The following is a 26,906-nucleotide window of genomic DNA, read 5'->3' on the forward strand; positions in this document are numbered from 1 at the left end:
CAAGACTATGTGGCATCCTGGGTCATTAAGGGTGCAGTTGGCATTGGTATATAAAGCTGTTGTGATGATGGTACTGTTGACAAAACAGCTCATCTTTATTCCAGCTTTAATGCTTGCGAGTCCAGTGGACAGCTGTGTACTGCAATCTGCTTGTACAGTAAGTGTATCATAGATCTCGTGATATTCCAATGCACTGAACTACGCAAGTAGGTCTAAATTGGGCAGCAGTGTGGAGTAGTGGTTAGGGCTCTGGACTCTTGACCGGAGGGTCGTGGGTTCAATCCCAGGTAAAGGACACTGCTGCTGTACCCTTGAGCAAGGTACTTTACCTAGATTGCTCCAGTAAAAACCCAACTGTATAAATGGGTAATTGTATGTAAAAAATAATGTGTAAAAAATAATGTAATTGTATGTATAAAATAATGTGATATCTTGTAACAATTGTAAGTCGCCCTGGATAAGGGCGTCTGCTAAGAAATAAATACTAATAATAAATAATAATAAGAAATAAATGTGCAGTTGTTAGACAGAGGTTTGTGCACTGTAAATTATTATTATTATTATTATTATTATTATTATTATTATTATTATTATTATTAATAATAATAATAAACACATTATCTAATTATTTACATAATTACAAGCAGGTTTCGGGGAATATACCGGTAACATAAATAAACTGGACCATCAACAGTGTCTTACCAATGAAGTGTGGTGCTTTAGAAAGCTAAACTTTGGTAAGAAAACACCAAGGAATATTGTATTAACATGCTTGAGGTGGGATAGTGCAACTGCTTTGGTCATTCTTCAAAACTTGCATTAAAAAAAAAAATTCTGATATATGCAGCACTGTGTTATTATGTTTTGTCATCCAAATCTGCTAACCAGCAGGATGTGGTTTGCTTTACCCCTGAGATAACAAGCCGACAAACAGGGGAATTATAATAACAACAGAAAAAACCATCCCCTATTTCCCCGCTCCTCCTCGTCTGCTTTTAATTCACTCTCAGCTGAGCTTCTGATTGACTTTAAGGCCAATTAAAGAGAAATTTAATAGGAGGATATATGAACTCCCTGAGGTCGCCTCGACATAAATCTGCTTTTTATAGCAGCGCCAACGAGGAAACTCATAACATCACGCTGAGAATATAATAATAACGGGGTGAAACCGAGGAGTCAAATTTACAACCATCTTAGACTAACAGAGTTACTGCAGCCTATAACTATATAATGCATGCATTATATATGGTGTGCATGTATAATAACTACACCGTCGATACTGCACTCTGTACGTGTATACCTGTCTATACGTTAAGACTACTTCCACAGTGTAACTGTGTTATGTGATTCATTTTATAGGTTTTGTTCTAATTTTAATTACTTTTGCATTCATCAGCGTACGGGATAGCATCGGCCTCCAAAGAGCAATATATCATGGCACCAGACACTTAACATTTTTTTTTCTTTTTCTCTTAACGTCTCAATGCAGTGTTGTTTGTGACAGCGATAAGCCAGATAGTACCTGCACGATTTGTCAAAGTGGGCCAAGTAATAATAATAATAATAATAACAACAACAATTTAAATGTTAACTTCCACCCAAGCAAAACAAATATTTCGATTCAATATGGATTAAACTGGATTTTGAATTGGAATGTGGTTCACTAAATAAACGCACCTCGCATTTGATTCTAAAAAAAGAATTCCAAGAAATGACGAAGAGACTCCGTTGTGAAAGACGAATGCATGACTGCAGCAAGAACGGCATTCATATTCAAGAAGGAGGAAAATAAATAATATCTGTTAATATCTAAAAAAAAAAAAAATAACGATGATAGTAACAAGCCAGGATGCAGCATGGTGCGAGGAGGGAGGGTTGACCGTGCCCTGTTAATTGGAGGTATTCAAATCCCTCGGCGAGGTGTCTATATGACCCTGTTACGCACACAGCACCCCCCTAGAGAGACCCAGAGCAGGCCACTGCCTGTACGATATTGAGCTGGGCCGAGCCTGGCCATTAATAACCCAGCCCCCTCCTCCTCCCCCCCTGTGACATGACGGGAATGGATGTCTGAACAAGCTATTGAAAACGCATGGGTTCGGGCGGTGAGAGTTCATCGGCAGGTTAGACAATATCATTACCATTATACTGGAGAGAGACTGGAGCTGTGCACACTGCTGCCTTCAGCTGCAGCCCAGCAATCACACAGCCAGCCAGCCACCCCTAACAGATAGCATGCCGTCAGAATAAAGCGATCATCACCCTTATTGGCACGTTACGGAGTGGAAAATAATGTTCCGAAAAGGAGGCATTCATAGTATCCAAAGGTAGTTATTATCTTGAGTTCGCTCGAAGGGGACTTGTTTTTACGTGTCTATGCTAGCTGTAGGTCATTAGAACTGAACAGTACAGTATGTGGCCGTGTAAGACAGATGGCTGCTGTTGTTCACTTAGATCATTCTGGGGGTTGGCTGTCATTAAAAAAAAAAAAAAAAAAAAAAAAAAAAGTTTTATATCGTTAGCTATACTGTGTGCATGTCCGACTCAATGGGTAGCCTTCAGCATTGCATAGTTCTGTTGCATATGATGAGTACAACTTATTTATTTGGAACATGGTTAAATCTCTAGTCTCTACTTCTATCCAGCATTGAGTGTGTCAGCAATCTGTGTGCATTGATTTTGTCCTAAGCTCGATGCTATCTGTGTTAAATGAAGCTCGTCACATTCTGTAACATCTTACAGGGATGGGAATAAGACTCCCGTTGCACAGCAGTTTCCCTCATTCCAGGCTTTACTACAAGCTTGATTAGCTACAGTGTGTATGGGTAACAAACTCAAGTGCGTCTGATTAAACTCATAGACCAGGAATAATTAAAACCACTACGCAATGGGAGTCTTATTACCATCCCTATACTATACCATGTCATATGCAATTATACAACAACCGTTGGCTTTGCAATGAATAGGGCACAACAGGCTAGCTGTAAAAAAACAAACAAAAAACAAACAAACAAAAAACATACCTTCAGAACCACTCCTTAAAACACAAATAAACACCATGGAACCGCCCTTCACACGGCTTTGTTCACAAACGCACACACACGGACACACACACTCACACCCCTCCCGACTTACTAATTTGAAAATGCTTGTCTTTTGTAAGGGGTTCCGTTCTGCACCATTAAAAGCTATCAGCCAGCACATAGTGTTTACTAATAGGGAGAGACAGGGAGAAATGAGGAGAGCAAGAGAGAAGCAGAGTGCCTGTGACTGATGGAGTGGCTGCCGCCCGCTCTCCTTCCCCTTCCCCTTGCTCTGCTCTGGCTGCTGTCCCTCCACTGCGGGGCTGTCCGTCAGCAGCCTGCCCTGCCTGTCTTGTTAGGGGTCTTCGGCTCAGACACCGGCCATTCATCACCCCAGCCACGGCCTTTGATTAAAGCGAAGGCACTCGGCTTGATGGATAGGGCCGATCAATACCGGGCTCTCCTCTTCCTCCTGCCTTCCTCGAATAAAAGGATAAAGGCACATGACTGTCCCTCCGCACCTGTGAACAGCGACAAGGACAGCATGAAACATTAACGCTGTCATACCCCGCATGTAGGAAGCCGGGCTTTTTCGAGAGATGCATTTAGAAATGAATGAGCATTTGGTTTGCAGACGTGTCTGAAAGGGTGGGTACAGAGAGACAGGGAGCTGTCCCACAGCCCTTCCCGTGCATGCTCATGGACAAGCCTCACATTGCACAGCAGATTAAGCCTTGTCACTGTCTTAAGTTACGAGCTTAATTAGTTCATTAGCCTCTGGCTCCCCAACAAAACAAAGCAAGAACAGTATGCTGTTAGACACAATTTTGAGAAGGAATTAAAGCACAGAATAACAATATCATTATTAATAAGCCAACTTAAAATTGAGCATGAAATGAAAACCGGTCATGAAAAAAGCACAGCTGTGAATGCCATTTGCATTTTAAATGTTCCGGGCTTTTGTTCATTATTAAAGGTCACAGAGATTATCATACTGTACATATCGACAGCTTCATAAAAAGGAAATTGTTAGAAAAAGTCGGAGATGGACTTCTGCAACTCGGGTGTGGTTTCTCATCCTGTGGAAATTAGCAAATTAGTGATGGGAATTCTGCTTATGCATCGGGTGGTATAAATGCTGCTAAGGAGGTCTGAACCTCCCAGAATAGTGGGTTTCCAGTTTATCAGTGACTTTTCTTCTTCATGAAGTATTATCTAGTGATTTCTGAGTATCCTGTTGGATCCTGATTCTCCTTGGATATAGAGAGCTGTTTGCTGTTTTGGAATTCTCTGTGCTCTATACAGTACATATAATGAAGAGGACAAGTAATTGATAACCTTGAAAACACACTATTTTAATAATTATCCACAACTTTTCAGCTTCTGACTATTTCAGATAGCATGGTAGGAATGATATATCTATAATCACTCAAAGCCCTTGAGGCACTTTGGAACCAATTGGAATGAACATTCGATTCTGAAGTCATCATGTCATCATCCTCCTGAACTTTTTTGACAACTTGTTTATAACAACAGCACTGTATTTTCCATGTAGTTTCTAGTCCGAAACGTCCGGAAATATCATTGATTTTTCTAGTTATTCACATTTTTGTGTACCTATATTACCCTTTTTGATTTTGTGATTTTGCTCCTTTTGGTACACAGCAGCTTTCCTTTTTCAAATGTTTATATATATATATATATATATATATATATATATATATATATATATATATATATATATATATATATATATAATGATTTATATTGCAGTTTCGAGGTGTGTGCGTGCATGTGTATAGTAAACAAACACATGGTGTTTCCTGTCTTGTGCTTCCAGGCCACCTATTGACCTAATTAAGATCTGTAGCAGATTTAACCCTTTCATTTCAGAGATTAGGAAACTAAACTAATCTGCACCCCTGTGTTGTGAAGTGTGTGAGTGAATCACCAGCCCCCCCCCCCCCCCCTCTGAAGTTTATCTCTATTGCAGCAGACCCCTGTGTGGAGCTCTACGCCTCCCCTGCCAGGCTACCTGTTGGCTTTGCTTTCATCTCCTCGTAGTGATAACCCCTACCTTGTTAACCAGACCCCTCTTTAGTGAGCCACTTTAGCAGTGTTTAGCAGCAGCTGGGCGGGGAGAAACGAGGACAAAAGGTGCAGGCCAGGAGGGCGTCTGCTTGTTTATCAAGGGCTGTAACGAGATACCAGATAGCTGCGCTGAGCTCAGGGCTTAGGCAAGGCTGTGTAGTGTAGGTGGCTTTATCATGAAATATTGCACAGTAGACAAAGGCAGTCCATTATCCAAGATCATCTCATGACACGCTTTGTGGTCTGATTTAATAAGGTGTTTTGGATAAGTGAGGTAAAAACTAAAGTCAGGTAGAGGCAAAGCTTCAGCTAATGTCTTCAGCAATATCTAAATAAGTAATTGATGAACGACAAACTCCCTATGTTAATAATTAGCTACAGCAGCTTCCCCATTCTCCAGATGGTAGAAATAGCTAAGCAGACTGATCTTACTTCTCGTCTTCGTTTAGTGTATATATATATATATATATCTATCCAGGGCGACTTACAATTGTTACAAGATATCACATTATTATTTCATACAATTACATTATTTTTTACACATTTTTTAACATGCAATTACCCATTTATACAGTTGGGTTTTTAATGGAGCAATCTAGGTAAAGTACCTTGCTCAAGGGTACAGCAGCAGTGTCCCCCACCTGGGATTGAACCCACGACCCTCCGGTCAAGAGTCCAGAGCCCTAACCCCTACTCCACACTGCTGTCCATATATAGGCATTGATGTATTCATGAAGCATCAGTGAGTCAGTTAATGCATAAAGTATGGGGGTGGAGGAGGGGGTCCTTTATATATAAAATAGAAAACCTGACCCAAAAACGACCCTAAAATTACCCCAAAAAATTGCGAGTATAGAATGGTTTGAAAGGGCAGAAACCTGTGCATTGCAAAACAGGCAGCAGGGATCCGCCTTGTGGAATGCTGGGCTGGGCTTATTATCAGCCTCTGTTAGTGAGAAGTTGAAGAAATCTTCTCCTGTTGGTGGGGGTGTCCTGTCACGTGAGGGGAATTGAGTGACAGGGCAGATAAATTACAGGGACGGGAAGGGGTGGGGTGTTAATGGAGAGAGGAAGGGGGAGGGTAGGAGAATGGGGGAAGGTTTATGTTACAGATATGTGATATCTGTACCTGCACTGCTACCCTGTGGAGGAAACACAGAATACAGTAACGATACAGTACAGTCAAGAGATTCGGACTGGGGTTTGTGTAGTATAGTTTCATTTCTAGTGTCTGTGTGTGTGTGAACGTGTAACCTTGCTAACACAGACCCAGTCTTTTTACAAACAATGTGGAGTCCGGTATAATGCACAGTTTTTAGAAAGTCAATAAATAATGAAACTGGGCTGGGCTTTCGGAGAGGCTTCATATGCTTTCTTTCTTAATCCTTCGTAAAATACTTACTGTAGTAAGGTTAAAGAATTTTAAAAAAAAGTGCAGTAAACCGTAGTAAAATTATAGTGAAAGTGTGATAAAACACACAGTGCTGTGGTAAAGCATTGCGATTTAATATTGGTAAAAAAAAAATAAAAAAAAAATCACTAAATGCTTAACAAGCAGAATATAAAGTCTTTATTTGATTGTATATTACTTTGCATTTTATTTAATGGAATTGAATGCAATATCTGGTTTATGAGAGAATTATACATTTGATTTTTTTTTGCTTGTGTGTTATTTATTATTAACATAAAAACGTACATACAGCACCATACAGTAGCATATTAATGAAAAATCACATGCTGTAATAGCAATGTAATGTGTACAGAGTATATTGTAATGGTCACCGTGGCCAGCAGGGGGTGCTGTTATTTCTTGGGGCTGGGGTTTAATTTAGATTGACAAGTGCTGCCAGAGAAGTTATCACTGCACTGTTAATGCTAATGCTAATGCTAATCCCACACTGGTCATTTCAGTGATAAGGGGATGCAAACCTGAAGTCAATAAAAAGCCATTCCGTTCTGCTGCATCACAGACCTGCTTTACGTGGGGATTTGCACTGTTAAACTGCGCTCATCAGAAATACGGCAAACTATGACCCCAAACCCAAAACTAGCCCTGCTGCACCCAGTCCTGGGGTTCAGAACTCCCCTCAATTAAGTCTAGTATTATACATATTGAAATGATCAGGAGCCAGGAGTTTGAGCAGGGTTAGAAACTCACACTAGACCTGCTGCTGCTGCATCCAGTCCTGGGTTTCAGAACTACCCTTAATTAATTATTTACCTGAAATGATCAGGAGCCAGGAGCTATTCAATGAATTGTTCCTCCCTTCTAGCTGCACGAAAAACTCGTATTTGTAAAACTACAGGCTCAAATGTATTCATGCTGTGACGAGAAGTGCAATCAGTTTAGTACGCATTCAAAAAAACACACAAGAAAAAGCCAAACATTAAAGACAATGGTAGTTTATTGAAAAATACTTGGGCAAAAGTGCAGTAAAGCAAAAATGAAAGCTAAGGTAAATCAACAGCTACGGTCACATTAAAACACATTGAAGCATGGGGAGAAGTAAAGTTTAAATAGCAAAAAGAAAACATGTGTTAAAGTTACCACCGCAAAGCGCGCATAGTTAAACTTTTACAAGGGATGTCGTTGCCATAAATCTTTTAAAATAAAAACAGCTCCCTCCACACCACGCTGTCTCAGTAGCATCAGCACAGCGCTTTGATTCCCAATGTGCAGCTCGTCAGCCGGGTGAAAATATTTGGATAAGGGGCTGTAAAGAGAGGATAATATTTACAGATTAATATCCCATAATCCGCGCTTCAAAAGGCCGTCCCTTTAGTGCAATCTCCCCGCCGTGCTCGGACCTCTCGGACGTGTAGTTTCATGTGCTTGTCACTTTGTTTACAATACTTAAGACTTCCAGTGAATCACTTTTTCAAACCCCTTGTCTGGGGAAAAAAATGTGCAAGCAGTAAGTTCAGTGTGAGGATTAGGGAGGTTTGTTTAAAGAGTGCGACCCTCGCAGGTGTTTGCGTGTCCTGTTATTTAGCATAAGGGGGAAAAAAATAAATAAAAAATGATATTTATTTTACAAGGGTTGTGTGGCCGAGGGTTACTTAATGCAAGACAAAAACACACGGTCGGGTTTGACGGATGGCGCTTCTGTCAGTGTTAAGTAAAAGTGGTGGCGAGGTCTCCGCTCTTGTTTGAAGATAACTTTCATCCGAATATCACAGCCTCTGTCGGCTCTGCCGTGGTGTCGGTGATTGGGGGGGGCAGAGGTCAGAGGTCAGGGGTAGGCTTGTCTCAGGTTCCTTTGTGAATGCGGTAGTAATCTCTCAGAGTGCTTGCAGGATTAGATTAGTCTTTTCCGAATGAGTGTTGAGTCCATGGATAGCAGATAGCAACCTCATTAGGCCATTCCTCTTCTTACAAAGCAACAGAAAAACAGCCCCATTAAGTTTAGCCCACCCTTATGAACGTTTCCCATAGTAAAAGCATGCCGATTTGTAATGAAGCGCAGTGAAAGCATTGTAAAGCACAGAGGGGTATGGTAAAGCATAGGCAAGCATTGTAAAGCACAGAGAGGTCTGGTAAAGCATAGGGAAGCATTGTAAAGCACAGAGAGGTCTGGTAAAGCACAGGGAAGCATTGTAAAGCACATAGAGGTATGGTAAATATAGGAGGCTGTGTGGTCCAGTGATTAAAGAAAAGGGCTTGTAACCAGGAGGTCCCCGGTTCAAATCCCATCTCAGCCACTGACTCATTGTGTGATCCTGAGCAAGTCACTTAACCTCCTTGTGCTCCGTCTTTCGGGTGAGACGTAGTTGTAAGTGACTCTACAGCTGATGCATAGTTCACACACCCTAGTGTCTGTAAGTCGCCTTGGATAAAGGTGTCTGCTAAATTAATAAATAATAATAATAATAATAAAATAAAGCATAGGCAAGCATTATAACGCAGAGAGAGGTATGGTAAAGCATATAAAAAAAACATGGGAAGTCATGGTAAACTGTGGTAAATGCATAGTATCTCCATGGGAAAAGCAGGTATGGGTTTAGATGACGACCTGGATCCTAACATGTATCGACACTGCACGCTTCATAATCACTTGCGGCTTTGACGCAACAAGACGTGCACGTGAAACCAGCGTCGACGTGCTTGGCAGTAGTCGTGGAACCCTTGCTGGGTAAACATCACGCAAGAGCCATGATCCTGAACTAGATGTGAACCCAGACCTGCGGAGGGGAAAGTTAATGAACCGCTCTGCACAACACAGCTCCCTTAACTGGGCTGTAATCTAGTGTGCAGATCCGACCAGCGCTATGTATGTAACGCCTTCCCTGCTGAACTGTGCTCACCCCTGAACGACCCTGTACAGAGTTCAAGCAAACCCGAAGCTCACTATCTATCAATCCAGCGACCCCGTTTTCAAACACCTCGCCGCAGCGATAGAAGCTGCTGCCGGTCTTGATTTACTGACGGAACCTCTCCGGATAATAATAATAATAATAATAATAATAATAATAATAATAATAATAATAATAATAATAATAATAGCTACAAATATTAAAATAATCAAAGTGATAAATTGGCCTGCCAATGATGCAGTACACCATTAGGAGATATATGGAGAGTCCCGATGGAAGACTATCGATTAAGCACAGTAGTTTAAGCATGGAAACATGTAGCATGGTGCGCAGGGAAGAATTGAACCCTCCCATTGCATTGCTGTATGATCCTCATTTTCCTGCAAGCTTCTTGTTTTAAGTTACCTGCGCAAAAGGTGGTGGTGCTGACACCCACGCAGACTAAAACCTGCCGTGGCTCCCAAAACTATGCAGAGGGGAGTCTTAAGTTATATACCGTGGTAAACAGTATTGAGGACCGTGTAACTTCAGGGTTAAAAAGCTGGCAATGGTTCTCCCGACCAAGTTGTTTTTTTTTTTTTTTTAATCTTGTTGCAAATGGAAAGCAGCACTGATCGCTGCTCCGGTAGACAGCAGCCCCCGAAAGTTCTCCCAGCACTTTATAAATCTCCCTGCCTTGTTATGACTGCAGGGTTAATAGATAGCTGCACCCGCCTTGGCCCCGGGCCCCGGCTAATGGAGTGAAAACGTCAGCCAACACCGGCCAAAAGCGTCGTCCTGCATTACCCAGAGTTCAAAGGAATGCCAACGCCCCCCTGTCTCCCTCTCATTCTCTCTCTCTCTCTCTCTCTATCGCTCTCTCTCTCTCACTGAACGATGCTGGAATGTCTAAATCAGATCCAGACTCCTGTTGTGGAGCTGATCAAAAAGAGAGTTGTCCAGTGCTTAATACACAGTGCACCCCAGCAGCCAGACTCCCAGCTTAGCTTCGCAGCTGTTTCACAGTGCTGTAGGACAGGCATTGATTTAGGTCCCATCAAGTGTGCACAAGCAGCCAAGGTTTTACAACCTCTCTTTAGCTTAGCGTTCCCATTTCCCCACTTTCTTTCAGAGGGATGAAAATTCTCAACTTTTATTTGGTACATGCATTGCAAAAAAAAAAAAAGGAAGAAAGACTGCTTCCTAGTACCTAATCATTTCCCGTGCCTGTCATTTCCTGTGCATTAGGTCACACGGTTTGATCGCAGCCAGACTGTTGGAGCAAATGGAAGGACTTGATTAATTACCTTCCAGGTGACTTCAAAAGAATACAGCGAACCCACTGTAATCCAAACCAGTGTGTGTGCGTGTGTGTGTGTGTGTGTCACATTATTACTTCACAGTTACATTCAACAAAGCCTGCAACCTACTTGCAGTGCAGCTTTAATATTACTGTGTTTGATATAAATTTGATACAGTCATTAAAAGAAATTCTGTTATATGAACGAGTGCAGGCACGCTCATTTTTGCCACTGAATACATTTTGAGCATATTCAGACGTTTGTCCCGCACAGTTTGGGGCAGGTAACAGGTGCATTCGTGCAGCGGAGTGTGTACGTCGACACGCACACACACACACAGACAGGTACAGTGCAGAAGATGAGGGCTGTGGCTGAGGCTGTAGCATTGCACGGGGTGTGCTTAGGCAGCTAGGTGCAGTGACCGCACACCTCATTTACAGCAGTTTGTACTGCGGATAATGAGCCGATAAGCCTCTTTGCAGGGTCATTTATAATCTCCGGTATTTACTTCAAAGGTAGAGGAATACATAAAACACCTCAGCAGCAGAGATTTATCCTCCTGTGTGTTTGACTCGCCTGGGCAAGGTCAGGGCTGAGTTATCTCCCCGTGAATCGGATAGAAGCGTTTCTCTGTGTTTCTCAGCGCGCAGCTGGCTCTCCCTGCTCTATCAGGTACTGTTTTTCAGATGGATGCACTGCTTTTCTATATTGATATCTGCTCAGCGTGCGCGTTCGACATTGCAGATAAGCTGCTGTCATCACTGCGGAGATGGTGCAAACCATTTATTAAACTACATTTAAAAAATGATATTAAAGTTCAGCGAAAACAAATGGAATTATGAATTAACTAATTTGTGCATTTTTGTGATTTTGATGGTTTTATATTTAAAAAAGAATAAATAGTATTTTCATTAGACTGTATACTGAATGATAATTATTCTTATTTAACTATATATTTAAAAAAATATATAGTATAGCTCTGAAAGATACAAGCTGATTTTCACCCACTCAAGGTGAGAGCGGCCAGTAAGCCCACTCATGACAAAGCCACTCATGCGCCCAGCATTTATTAGGGTATGGCTGTAAAACACAGGTTCAAAGACCTCTCATCCGTTAGCAAGTCACAGTCGAACGTCAACCCAACGCATCCCACAGCATTGTCAACACACACGGTCTGAACCTCCTGGATGCTATTTGTCTGTCAGTTCTGAAGATTTAAATTAAAACGAATAAATGTCATGTACTGTACTGCATGTACGGAGAGCGTAATTGCTCTATACTGAGACAACACCCCTGCCCATCAGCCAGCACAGTCCAGACTCGCCGTAAATCATACATTAAATACCCCCCAAGCGCCTCAGGAATGGCCCCTCTTATCGCTCGCTGTGCTAACTGATCCCCGGAAAACATTCAAGATTAAATAGAGGTCATCCATGTGACATGGGAGCCCAAGCACCTGAACCCACTGCTGGTTCAAAATGGCAGCCATACATCTTCTCGGATTTACGGAAATGTGTATTAATCTTCCTTCTTCCGCAGGTGAAAAATGCTGTGTAGTTCATTTTTTGTTGGTAGCTAAATAATGGGTCCCTGACAAATAAGGTCCCTGGTTCTCTGTCATCCATTGTCTGGATGAGAGAGAGCAGAGCTGGCCTGAGAGTGATTGCAATGGATGTGTTGTGTAGAGTAGCACAGGATAGCAGAGTGCTGTATGGACACACCTGTGCAGCTAAGGACCCCTCTAACCCATGCGAAGAAGCCAGGTAGAGCTTTACAGTTTACCAATGTTGTAAGAAGCTATCCCTACATGTTTATCTACATGCAAATGCATTTCTTTTACGTGTGCAAAAGTATTTGAGTAAAATACAGCATCAGGAATGCAGTTTAACTGCTTGGCATCCAAATTAATGTTTACTGCTGTATATGGTGGTGAAAGCAAAGGAAATGCAGCATATCATGGTGAAAGAATGGTAAAGCATAGTAAAAAAAAAAAAATAATAATATAAGCATGCATGACAAACTGGGGTACTTTCCAAAAAATGGGGCTATACTGTACTGTACTAAATCACAATACTGGCAGAGCACAATGAAAGATGGGGTCAGGTTTGTCAGTTATGGACAACAGGTGATCACCTTGCAGTATCCTAACCGAAACCCAGCAGTGAGGGGCGTGTGTGAAAGAGACATAGAAGATGATTGCCCAGGGATAAGGCAGAACCCTTTAGCAGCTGATCTCGCACCCTGGGAAGGTCAGACTGACATCACTAGGTCAGGGGAACTGTCCCTTCCAAGTGAACAGCGGCCACAATACGAGACATACATCATTTGTAACTGCACCGTCCCATTACTCACAGCGCCATTGTTCTTGCCTGCGATATGGAGTGCTGGGGCTTTCTTTGTTTCTCAGGTAAAGAGTTTGCTTTGGAACTGCTTTGAAGGTGCCCACCGTGAGAAATGGAGACCGTGCTTTGTCACCGTAATAGACCGTAATCGTGAGCCTGTATGTGAAACTTAGAGAGTAAAGAAGGAAAAACATTGAGTGAAATATGGCAGAAAATGGCAGAAGGCACAGGTGTCGTTGTCCATCAAATCAACAGTACAAAGGTCACTCTTGAAATCAGGACTTAAAGGATGTGTTGCAGTAAGAATACCTCTGTTAAGAAAGGGGAACAAGACTAAAAGGTTAAAATATGCACAAGAACACAGAAATTGGACTATGGAACAATGATCAAAGGTGCTTTTGGACTGTTGATGGATGGACAACGACACCTGTGCCTTCTGCCAGTTCTGTTGTCAATTCAACGCTTGTATTCTTTCTAGTCTTTAAGGATATTATCTTCAAGTATTGCTCATCCTTGTTAGACAGCTTTTTGGGTCTTACAGATTATGTTTCTCTGTACTTGTTGATTATGCTTCGGATACCACACCTTGAAAATCAAGTGATGCGAGCTATTTCACTCAATGTTTTTCCTTCTTTCTGCAAATATATATATTATATATATATATATATATATATATATATATATATATATATATATATATATATATATATATATATATGTACCCTTGAGCAAGGTACTTTACCTAGATTGCTCCAGTAAAAACCCAACTGTATAAATGGGTAATTGTATGTAAATATAATGTGATATCTTGTAACAATTGTAAGTCGCCCTGGATAAGGGCGTCAGCTAAGAAATAAATAATAATAATAATAATAATAATATATATATGCATTTATTTTGGTAAAGCTTGTTTTATTGATATGCAGATAATGGAAAATAAATGTTCTCTACTTTCCCTTTTTGTTGGATCGGTAATGCTTTATAATATACTGGTAGCTTAAGCTGAATTAATGTTCTTAAGTGGACGTCTCATTTATATCTCCTTAATCCCCATTAATCAAACGAGAACGGGCATGTTATGCACACACACGAGCACTGAAGCTTGTTTGTTTTTAAACACTTTTTTAATATATATATTTAGTCATTTAGCAGATGCTTTTATTCAAAGCGACTTATAGAGACTTGGGGGTGAGCTATGCATCACAACTGCTGCTGCTGCTGCTGCAGTGTCACTTGCAATAGGACCTGGGTTTGACATCTCATCCGAAGGACGGAGCACAAGGAGGTTAGGTGACTTGTTCAGGGTCAGACACAGTGAGTCAGGGGCTGAGCTGGGATTGAACCTGGAACCTCCTGGTAACAGGCCACTTTTTTTAACCACTGGACCACCAAGCCTCCTATATAATATATACAGTTGTCGTCAAAAGTTTACATACCCTCTATTTGCAACAATGTTTACCAATGTGTCATAAATGTTGTTTGATACACTATACTGACACGGCAATGATACCTCTTGTGTTGAATTTGGTGAATTAACTGAGTTAGGCACAGGGTACGAATATTAACTCCATTGATGACTTTCAAAGAGTTGGAGCCATAAATATTGTTTCCCTGATATATTAAATATTTAAAGAGCTGCATTTCGGCATGGCTGCTTTGTTCTCTCTCTTTGACGCAGTGGCTGCCACACGTCATGCTGTGACTCATTTCACTTTGTTATTGTCTTAATCTGCGTGTGTGTTATCTTGGAGTATTTCTTCTTTAGTACATGTAAGTGTGTGTCATTTGAATGATCCTAGTCCTATGCATGTGCCAGGGCACTAGTGCTTTATGAATACAGTCAAAGGGGCAAAATAATAAATACCTGGGCTGGGGGACCCATTATTTAGCTAAAAAAAAAGGACTTATTGAAAGGCAGGTCTTGTAGACTGAGCTGCCTTCCCTGCCTTTTGTTCTCCATCTCCTCACAGCCGTGCCTAGAAGACAGTTCCTCGCTGGAGGATGTGCGGACCACATCACTCTGTCCTCGGTGCATTAGCCCAGTGTGTGTGTGTTTTTTTTTTTTTCCCCTCGACAAATGGGCCGTGACTCCCGGCATCTCTTCCGCGGTCTCCTTTTTATATTGAGCGTTTCGCTGCAGCAAAGGCAGGGAGCCCCAGCTATTGTGCAGCGCTGCCATTCATTAGAGTCCTGTGCGGAAGGAAAACGTTTTAACCTGGGCACAGGTGATGACAGGCTGGGGGGTGGGGGGGGGGAGAACATAATAAAGCAAGAGAGAGACAGAGAAAGAAAGACAGAGTGATAGAGAAAGACGAAGTGATAGAGAAAGGTGGTCAAGCTTCAGTGTACTTCCGGCCGGACTTGTCCCATTGTGTCATAATCTTATCGGAGCAAGCTATTACAAGGGAATACATTGACAGGATGAATTGCTACAAGTCTCAGGAGTCTCCATTGTGTGTTGTGTAAGCCAAAAGGGACCTGCTTCACTAGCTGTTTAACCAAAATGCTAGAGCATTTTCTCAGCCTATTAGGTGGCATGCAAGGATTTAAAAACAGTGTGCGAGAGCCCTTATAAAAAGATAGCAAAGTGTAATAAAGCACAGTGAAAGCATGGTAAAGCACAGGGGTATGCTAAAGCATATTTATAAATATGGCAAATCAGAGTAAACTGGTAAATGCATAGTATAACTGCATATATAACTGCAAAAATACCGTGATAAACTTTTATAAGGGAGAGAGGAAAAATATCTAAAATAAAAAAATAATATATTTGGCCCCTAAGTAATTCACAAATCATGTTACTCCAGCGATTTTTCTAAAAGGGAAACTTAATGTCGATGTTACACAGAGTTGCCATACCTTGGCACCTCGCTGTTGCTTTTTTTTTTGCTAGCTGGGAGAATATTAGACACTTGTTTTGTTTTTGATTTTTACCAAAACACAAAGCTGCAAATGTAGCATGATGTCAGATGAATGTTGTATCTTTGAAAGGCAGTATGCTGTTTGATAAATTTCATGTCCAAGTTGTGTAAGGCTGGAAGGAATTAAAGATCATGAGCAACGTACCGAAGACTGCTGTGGAATATACACAGTATGAATATAGCGTAGTTTAACATCAGCCGTGTTTTGCCTCAGTGTTTCAATCAAACTTGTCGTCAGCATTTAGATATCCCCCGGGGACCCTGGGGATAATCCGAAACAGGAGCCCCAGGGGGGGAACGCTGAAATGTTGATGACATGGTCGATGTGACAATAAATGAACACACAGCATTGTATTCAGGGGCAGCAGTACAAATACATCAGGGCTGCAGTTTTGATTTGGGTTGTACAGTTATTGTCTGATTGCATGACGAGTGCAATCTCTGCATGGTGGACTTTCATATGGATTACATCCCCTTTTACATTGTCCACCAGACCTAAGGACCATTCTGATTTGTAATTGTGCAATTGGTAAATAATTGCAATCACAATGTGATATTGTAAAACTTCAGAATTACAGTGCAGATTGACGATGTCGTTATAGTTGGACTATAAATTGGTAGGTTGCATGTTGTTGTTTTTTAATTGTTTTTCTTTGAGCTTTTCTGGGCTGTTCTATACATTAAAAATATATACCTTATATATATATATATATATATATATATATATACACACACACACACACACACGTATCATTTCAGATGCATTCAGTAATTGATATATTATTATTACTATTATTATAGCTGTGTTCCTGTTTCCTAAAGGGCAGTCAGGAAAGGGTAACTCTCCCTGCTGTCTCTGCGTTCACTGATAATGCTGCTTCGTTACAATAATGCGTTGCTGCAATAAACGTATTGATCCGTATTGCTGTAAAGCCAGGGATGCAGAACAGTATATTTGATCCAGGGCCATGGATATGCTTTATGAATCCATAGCAGCAGCCCAAGGAAGGCTTTTATCATTGATCTGTAGCTTAATATTGTAACAAGACCGGTGGTGGAGAAACCAAATGGGGGGGGGGGGGATATTGATCTGGGTTTTTTTTTTTTTTTCTTTCTCCTAAACTAGAACAACGAAAGTTTTGTTTTCTTGTTTTAGTTTCTTTCAACTACTGCATTAGCCTCTCGTGCGTACGCGGTGACCCCTTCCTCTCAGCTGAGCCTGTTTGAATGAACGTCACAATTATGCTATTACTGTGCTAATAGGAGTGTTTCTTACTCCGAGGCAAAGCTTTTAAAGCACTGAGCACAAATGAAAATAACTATTAGCTCCCTAATAAATGTCAGACCATTAGGGGGGGATAAAATAGAATGTACTTTCTCGTCTCTATAAAACAGCCTTCATTTCTACAGCAGAGACCAAAGTGATATTTTATCACCTTTTTTCTAATAGGCATTGTTGGGTTATGTGTATACAGATAAATAACCTCCATATAGTAGAGCATCTTTTTTGTGAACATGGATTCTATTGTCATGCAGTGCTGGTATATGTAGTTGAATCTGTTTTAAGTCAGTATGTCAGTTTTGTTAGTATGTGTTAATATGATAGTAAAAAATGTTCATAATTTGTCAACTTTGTGTATTTTATATATATATTTAACCAGCTTCTTTTTTAAAAAAATTGAATACAGCTTTATAAAAACTGAAATGTGCATGGGTTATTAGTTTAGGGATGGAAAAAGACTCCTATTGCACAGCCGTTTCACCCATTCCAGGTTTTACTTCCAGCTTGATTAGCCACAGTGTGTACAGGTAACAAGCTCAGGTGTGTCTTATTAAACTTGTAGTAAAACCAGGAATGGATCAAACTGCTATGCAATGAGAGTCTTATTTCCTAGCGCTGTAGTTATTGATGGTAATATTACACAAAATAAGGAGAATCTTAAAAAAAAAAAAAAATTTAAATGAACAAATGCGCACACACACACAACATGTGGCAGCCAGTATTGATGGCCAGCACACTCCTGCTTACATTTTAAACTCGGCATGCAGCGAGCTTCTCTTCATTATTGCATCAATAAATAATGGCCTGTTTTTCTAATAGTCCCCCCAAAATAATTATAATCGCTGCCTTGGGTGCAGCAAGGCTCGGTGGCAAAATTACTCACTTCAGCTGTGCAGGCTTGAGGCATGGAGACTGAACTGCTCCCTCCCTCACCCCCTAAGAGAAAGGGTGCTCCCTCTAGTCCAAGGCAGGCTTGAGGCATGGAGACTGAACTGCTCCCTCCCTCACCCTCTAAGAGTGTGTTGCAGTGGGGGGATAGTTTAATCTTTACACTCTGGTGTACCAGCTGTGCCTAGAGAGAAGGCATGTTTAAGAGCTCTATAGAAGGGGGAGGTTTTTTTTTAATTTTAGAGTGATTAATTATTATTTTTTATTTATTTTCCCCCAATTTGTAATGTCCAATTATGTTGTTTTTATTTTCTCCTCACCGCAGCGAGTCCCAATGCAGCAGAGACGTTCAGAGGGCGTGTGAGCGTCCTCCAATCTCACAAGCCTAAAGCCAGAATCACTTTACACCGAGCAATCCAGAGCAGAAGTGGGCAGGCTACTGATCCCGAAAGAGATCAGCCCTGCTTCTTATCCACCCTGAATGTGCTTGTTGTCTGGCCAGTAGGGTTCGCTGGTGCGCGATGAGGAGATTAAGTCCCTGCCGGTTTCCCATCCCCATCCCTGGGAGCATCCGAGCCAATGTGACTACTCCCTCGGGATCCCCAGAAAAGTTTGGCCTCTTTGCACAGCCCGGACACGAGAACAGTGTTTTTAACCCATTTTAAAATGGGAAGCGATGACAGAAATTGTATGAAACAGAACACCACATTATATTTATAAAAACACCACATACGTTTATATAAACTGTCTTTTATAAAACAGCTTACACAGAGAAATGAACTTTTTAAAATTTATTTTACACCAGAATTGCTGTACCTCAGTCCTGCATAAAAAACAAATCAGTTCTTAGCCATTGCCTTCGCTGCCAACAGGGAATCCTCAGCACTTTTTTTTTTTACTCAGTTCTTTTGCCGCTGTGTGTTTTGCCTCTCTGTATGTTCTGACTCCTACAAGGCTTCTCTTTATTGAATTACTTTAAAAATGCATGCGGCGTCAGTCGCTGCTCTTTTTCCTTTTTTTTTCCCTTCTCTCTGTCTCCAGTGTCGCTGCCTCCCCCACCCCCCCACGCTGAGAATCTTCTGCAAGCAATGAAATTAAAATTGGTGAACCAGCAGTTGGTGCAGCCTCTGTTCCCCCAGGGAAATGAAGAAAACGCGGGCACTTCCTCCGACACCCTGTTGCGATGAGCGTTCGCGGCGTCTCAGTAAAACTCCATGCGGAACGTTTCTCATGTTTTCAAATAGCAGGACCTCGTGACTCGAGGAGGGTTAGCTAATGCAATATTCATGGCAACAAGAATAGGAAGCTGGCAGCTCAGGCAGCACGTAACATTCGCTCACTGCTGGCACGGCGATACTGTGCCACACTGTGTGAGCTGACCCTTGAAGCGGCTTCAGTAACAATCCTGACCTGAATCTACAGTCCTGACCAAAAGGTTTTGCATCACCTAAAATTTTAGGATTGAGGCATTAATTTAAATTAAAAAAAAACTATAGTAACATAATTTAGGTCTTTTATTTAACATCATGTAATCAAAGAAACTACAAAATGATATTGCCAGAAAAAAAAAAAAAAGTCTACCGGAAGGCAATATTATTATTTATTTCATAGCAGACGCCCTTATCCAGGGCGACTTACAATTGTTACAAGATATCACATTATTTTTACATACAATTACATTATTTTTTACACATTATTTTTATATACAGTTACCCATTTATACATTTGGGTTTTTACTGGAGCAATCTAGGTAAAGTACCTTGCTCGGGTACAGCAGCAGTGTCCCCCATCTGGGATTGAACCCACAACCCTCCGTTCAAGAGTCCAGAGCCCTAACCACTACTCCACACTGCTGCCCATAATAAGCCATAATAGCAGTAGAGTATTTCATGTTAGATTTCAAAATGACACCCGATTTAGTACATTAAGTACATGGGACAACTACACAGCGGTGTGTAATTCGATATGTTAATGTAACATTATTCAACAGGTTTCATTCGACTTTATGAAGCAAAATGAGTTCATTCAATAGGGTGATGCAAAACCTTATACAGAAGTGAAATCTGCACCATGCTTTGTCTCATTGCATAACCCTGTGCTCTTACCTTGCTTTCATTAGGCTTCACCACACTTTGCCATGCTAATACCCCAATATATTCCAGAAGGGAGATGGTTTGCATCATTACCTTCTCCGTGCCTGAGCTGTACTGCACTTTGCAGTGCTGTTACCCACGGTATACTATAGCCTACTCAAGGACAAAGATGTCAGCGCTGAGTTGTAAAACCTTAATGGCAGATTCTCAAAAGCAATCAGCCGTTTGTCTGTCTCAGATCAGCGTTTGAACTGTGGGCCCCCCGCTAGCCCCCTTTCAGTTCAGTTTTAACTCTGAATAATGTGGTGCATCATAAACACAGAACATCAGGGGCCTCACAAATGGTATCGGAGACACAGACTGAATACTGCCAGATCTGCCAGATTTGAGATTGTTTTTGTGTGTGTCTTTATAGGGATAAGATTCAGTTGGTTATAGTAACTACTAACTATGCGTTCAAGTTCTGACATTCCTAATATTTTTATATAGGGCTAGAAATAAGACTCCTATTGCATAGCAGATTCAACCATTCCAGGTTTTACTACCAGCTTAATTAGCCACAGTGTGTGTAGGTAAAAAGCTCAGGTGTGTCTTATTTAAACTCATAGCAAAATATTTTTTAAGACTTTTTTTTCCCCCCTTCTATTTAATTTTCCATTAAAGGGATTTATTTTAATATTCTTTATAACCAAAGTATGTTCAAAAGCCTTTTTTTTTACCAGTTGATTTTGCAGTCAGTATAGACCACCTACTGTGCTGTACGCTGTAGCTGTATCCCAACCCCAACTGATTTATTACTTATTGTTCAATAACTGTCTAGTAACACTTAACTTAGGAAAAATTGCAATGCTTACCAGGGCGCTTACAGCTGAATTCATGTATTTAATGTGCATGTTACATTACATTAAGGCCATCTCAGTCGGTGTCTAAACGTTTGCTGTTGAACTATAGTTTCTTCTAGCGTTTCTAAATTCAGCTCTATTGTGTGTTTTACTCTTTGCAGATGGTACAGTATCTGTGAGTTTGTTGCAGACCTGAGCTCCAACTTCCTGGGAGCAGGGGGAGGAGACTTACTATGACATCAACACCTTGAGCTCCACCCACCCTCCAAGAACCCTCCCCCTCGACAGCCTCCCCGAGGAGAGCGGAGGGCAGGGCATCGAAGGGGGGGAAATGTAGGAGGACGATATCTACCAAGTGTTGCCAGGTACCATCTTACTGCAGGTGTGACAGGAACCGACAAGCAAGCGTTTGTGTTTTTTAGAGCTTTTTAATCCCATCTCACCGACGGGACAGAATTCGTAACGGCAGTATATAACACAACACAGCCCGTTACGCAGGGAAGTCATTGAAGATCCATTGCATAGCAGTCTGAGCCACTCAGGGTTTTCCTGTGAACCTTCATTCTACGTTACCTGCACTATAGGTCTATGGGCGTGTCTAGATATGCTCAAGAGGAGTGTCTAATTTAGTGTCTAATTTGGGCAGCAGTGTGGAGTAGTCTGTTAATAAATAAATAAAATAAAATAATTTAAGCTCTGATGTCATTCTGGAATGGTTCTAGAAGGAATTTTGCCTACATTAACAGGCAAAAAAAAAATTACTACGAAAGTTAATACTTTATTTTAAGGGCCGTTTTTTTGTTTATTAACAGTTAACAAACAGCTAATAAACATGTTAATGTACATTGTTTATTTTCTGTTAACTGTTAGTAAACAATATATAATAGGCCAGCTAAAACTGCAGAATTAAATCAGGTTTTTATTAACCCTAACCCTAACCTTTAGCTAATAATTAAAAATGTTTGTTAACAGTTAATAAACTAAAAACACGGCCCTTAAAATAAGGTGTGAACGGAAGTTATTTCACGTTTTTAAAAGTAGGGTTTGCAGAAATGAATTTGTTTGTTTGTCAACTGGATGCTCGACCCCATCTCTAGCAAGAGTGAAAAAAATGAAATAAAATGAAAATAAAAGAATACTGTAGCGATATCTAGAAATACCCAAGCAAAGGCGTTGATTATTATTATTATTATTTATTTCTTAGCAGACGCCCTTATCCAGGGCGACTTACAGTCGTAAACAAAAATACATTTCAGTTGATCTTCAAATCCGTCATGTAGCGTGTCTGACAACTAAGTTGTCAACAGAGGGCTTCTGACAAAGAGGTCGTGCTGCCTTTATCATAGCTTAAAAAAAAAACAAAAAAAACATGCCATGCAAAATCAAGCAAACCTCTCATCACAATTTAGGCAAATGTTCTCCGTAATAAAGCTGCCAGATATGAAAAGGCAGAGTCTGATTCATTCTTCATCCCTGTTAAGATTGCATTAGTAGCAGAGACAGCGAGAGTCTCAGGTTGGTTACAGGGCATTGAGTACAAACACAGTGTGCACCTGGCCAGGTCCTGTAAGTCTAGAAACAAAATGAAAAGTAATTCACACACGGTTGTTATTAGTAGAAAAAAAAAAAAAAAAACATCGTAATATTCTTGTTGGATTAAATGTAATATTCTGGTTTTCGTTTTACAGAAAACAGCATTTTGTCAGAAAACTCGTACATTTCTGTACAACTAAAATCAGAACTAACGACAGAAATAAACTGTTGAAAGTGTGTTGCACTCAGGGTTGGGGTGAAATCATGTTTTCCAATACCTTTTTAAAATCAATTCCCAATTCCAATTGTTTCAAATTGATATATTAGAGACTTAATATTTGTTGTGATTGTTCAACTGCTTTCATATGAAGCCAATTTAATTAACAAACTAAGAGTGACTTCATTTGAAGTCACGTCTTATCACAGCGAGAAGCTCATCTTAACAGAATACTGCTAATTGCGTTTTTGATGTGTTGGAGTTGATTGAAAGGGAATGGGAATTGGAACTGGGAATACATTTTAGAAAGGAATTGGAATTGAAAAACAGGCATTAACCTCGAGCGTGGTTTATGCTTGTAACAAAAAAATGTGCTAAAGATAATTGCAATAGTTCTACTAAATCAGTATCTGCACATTGTTTGCTAAACAAATATAATTTGCGTGCTCATTTATATTATTATTTATTAGCAGACGCCTTTATCCAGGGCGACTTACAATTTTCACAAGATATCACATTATTTTTACATACAATTACCCATTTATACAGTTGGGTTTTTACTGGAGCAATCTAGGTAAAGTACCTTGCTCAAGGGTACAGCAGCAGTGTCCCCCACCTGGGTTTGAACCCACGACCCTCCTGTCAAGAGTCCAGAGCCCTAACCACTACTCCACACTGCTGCTATATATATATATATATGGGGCTGCTTTCTACAGCTTTTGCCGATTTCTTTGTTAATATGTAATATAAATAAAGTATTAAACGTCCAAAAATAAAGAAATAATCTCAGATCATTTTAGATCTTGCCAGCGGAACGTTGTTACTGTGGACATAAAGTCTGCTGATTTCCATGAGCTGGGAATTACAGCGCGGCGTGTCGGCTGAGCCACAGTGCTGCCGGATTTTGCCGAGAAGTAATTTGTAACTGGAGACGCCATCTGTGGTTTCAGCCCCGTTCCCCAGCCCAGATGGCAGTGAGCTGAGAGATGACAGCCAGCAGGACTTATGTCTTTCCCCCCTAATTTTATGAACTGTGGTGGAGGTAATGCGGGCACACTGGGAAACTAAATCTTTATTTATATATCTTTATAGAGAGGGTGACAACGCCACAAACATGCACAGCACCCCCTCGCCAGATCTCAATGGAAATGCCGTCCCAGCTGGATTGCATTTGTAAATGAAGTAATAATGGGGATAGAAAAAATGATTTTTGAGAGTCATACGAATTATTCATACGAATATGCTTTTTTCTTCTTTCTTTCTTCCTTTTTTTTTTAACCTAACCCAGATAACCCGAAGCATAGCTGTATGAAACAGTGCTATTTTGAGGTAGCAAACACTAAATGCAATGTAGCAAATTAATTACATCAATAGATACAGCTTGTGTTCTGATTATTATTATCATTTTTTTTAAAGAAAAAATGATTGGATACCAACAGGGTTAAAGGAATTACACTCGCATTGAGACCAGCTTTAGAATTTCCTTTTATTCTCAAACTAAAAACTAGAAGCAGTAAAGTAGCAAAGACGTCACACGGACACACAGCGCAACCAAATGGGACTCGTCGCGCCATCTGTGTCGTTTACGATCCGAGGGATGCCAGTGCTGGTCTTGCATCTCGTCGTTCACCTGGCATCTGCCGTGGGCTCGCTGCAACACAGCAGGGAGGGAAATAAGACTCCCATTGCAGAGCAGTGTGATCCATTCCTGGGTTTACTACGAGTTTAATAATAAGACACACCTACCTGAGCCTACCAGACATCACACACACACACAGACACACACACACACACACACACACACACACACAAGCGCACTAATAATCTCTGCTGTAAACGGAACGTATCCATCCGATCATTCATCTCTTCACTCGTTCAATACAGGCTTCAATGGGCAAGAGGAAATGTGAGCTAATTGCAATAACGAGCTGGCTGGCAGGACACTTGTGGTTGTTTTTCACCATTAAACTATTACTTAACCCCCAGTGTGTTCAACACGAAGATTGATGCCTCCCTTTGCAATCCAGCCTGGTAATGGAAAGACACCCACCTGGAACAGGGAAGCAGTGTGTGTGCATATCCCTGATTAAAGTGTCCCACAGTGAGAGCCTAGCAAAGTGCAATAAAGCACAGCAAAAGCACAGAGAGGTCTGGTAAAGCATATTAATAAACATGGCAAACCAGGGTAAACTATGGCAAATGCATAGTACAGCAATGGGAAAAGCATGGGTGGGGGGGACTGCGAAAGTACAGTGGTTAACTTTTATAAGGGTATGTATTTAGAAGTATATTGCAATATGTCACAAGAATGTCACAAATAGGATTTTAGACCAGTGATGTAATTGCAGTCATAGATTACTAATGTTAATAGGCTTTATAATAGGCCAGATTGTTGATTTACCCCCAAAATATTGGTCTGAAATTCCTGATCATTGGAAGCTGGGAGTGATGTCTCTACACGCCACAAAGAGAACAAATTAAGAGATATATAGAAATATATATACACCTTATCCAGGGCGACTTACAACTATTACAAGATATCACATTCTTTTTACATACAATTACATTATGTTTTACACACAATTCCCCATTATACAGCTGGGTTTTTACTGGAGCAATCTAGGTAAAGTACCTTGCTCAAGGGTACAGCAGCAGTGTCCCCCACCAGAGATTGAACCCACGACCCTCCGACTCCGGCTACTCCACACATATATATAAAATGAACTGCTTTCCTCCACCTAAGGAATACAAAACCTTTAAATGCATAAAAAATGACAAAGCAAAGCAGAGATACAATGCACTGGGCTCTTTACTGCCAAAATACTGTAATCTGTGGTAATTCCCTGTGTGTCGGATTGTAAAACAGTGGATCCAATCATGTCACTTTAATAAAACAAATTAAAAAAATACAAATAGAAGGGGTTCAGATTTTTCTCCCGCACAGCGCCACTAAGACAAGCAATAATTTACTTTGCCACCTCCAATATATATATATATATATATATATAATCTTATGCAAATGTGAACAAATTAATTTCACAGCAGCTCATCGTTTTTAATGAAGTTTTGAAAACATCTACAGGCAAAAAAAAAACCAAAAAACATTTTCCACGTGATAAATTTTTTCAATTTCTATAAGACAAGAACATAAACGTGTTCAATTAAGAGTGGAGTCTGAAAACGAGGGCGTCTGGTCTTCCAACGCAATGAGCATTGATGGGTTATTTTATTGAGTGGAAAATTGAATCAAATTGCTAGATTGAAACAATTTGGCTCCAATTCCCTTCTCTCTCTCTCCAAGTCTGTATATATGTGTATATATATATATATATATATATATATATATATATATATATATATATATATATATATATATATATATATATATAGGTCTACTGCCGTATGACCCTGGCGATTGGTCTGCCTGCTGGGAGACTGAACTCATACACATTGTGAGGAGACTGCAGAGTGGCTTAAAGGTTATGGTTGCTTGCTTCACAACAGGGATGTTCAGTTTATACCCAGGATGGGCTGATGGTGGTTAGAGAACACACTGACATTCACCCAGGATGGGCTGATGGTGGTTAGAGAACACACTGACATTCACCCAGGATGGGCTGATGGTGGTTAGAGAACACACTGACATTCACCCAGGATGGGCTGATGGTGGTTAGAGAACACACTGACATTCACCCAGGATGGGCTGATGGTGGTTAGAGAACACACTGACATTCACCCAGGATGGGCTGATGGTGGTTAGAGAACACACTGACATTCACCCAGGATGGGCTGATGGTGGTTAGAGAACACACTGACATTCACCCAGGATGGGCTGATGGTGGTTAGAGAACACACTGACATTCACCCAGGATGGGCTGATGGTGGTTAGAGAACACACTGACATTCACCCAGGATGGGCTGATGGTGGTTAGAGAACACACTGACATTCACCTAGTTTTGAAACACGACAGATAGATAGAAGAAAAATGTTTAATAGTACAAACTTTTCATAAGAGTTAAAAGCTTAGCACATCAGCACCTTACTAAATGACTCGCTAAACCCTTGTTTTATGTTATTTA

General features: G+C 40.7%; 1 long non-coding RNA gene across 1 annotated transcript in view; it reads left to right on the plus strand.

Annotated features, from left to right (window-relative positions):
• Positions 1-21,863, plus strand: part of LOC131704969 (uncharacterized) — a 92,520-nt gene extending 70,657 nt beyond the window's left edge. Inside the window, exon 3 of the long non-coding RNA XR_009310080.1 lies at positions 21,238-21,863. This is a non-coding gene — a long non-coding RNA (uncharacterized LOC131704969). The remainder of the gene's footprint in view (positions 1-21,237) is intronic.
• Positions 21,864-26,906: the final 5,043 nt, after the last annotated feature.

The sequence above is a fragment of the Acipenser ruthenus genome, chromosome 33, assembly GCF_902713425.1.
Source record: "Acipenser ruthenus chromosome 33, fAciRut3.2 maternal haplotype, whole genome shotgun sequence".
NCBI lineage: Eukaryota > Metazoa > Chordata > Actinopteri > Acipenseriformes > Acipenseridae > Acipenser > Acipenser ruthenus.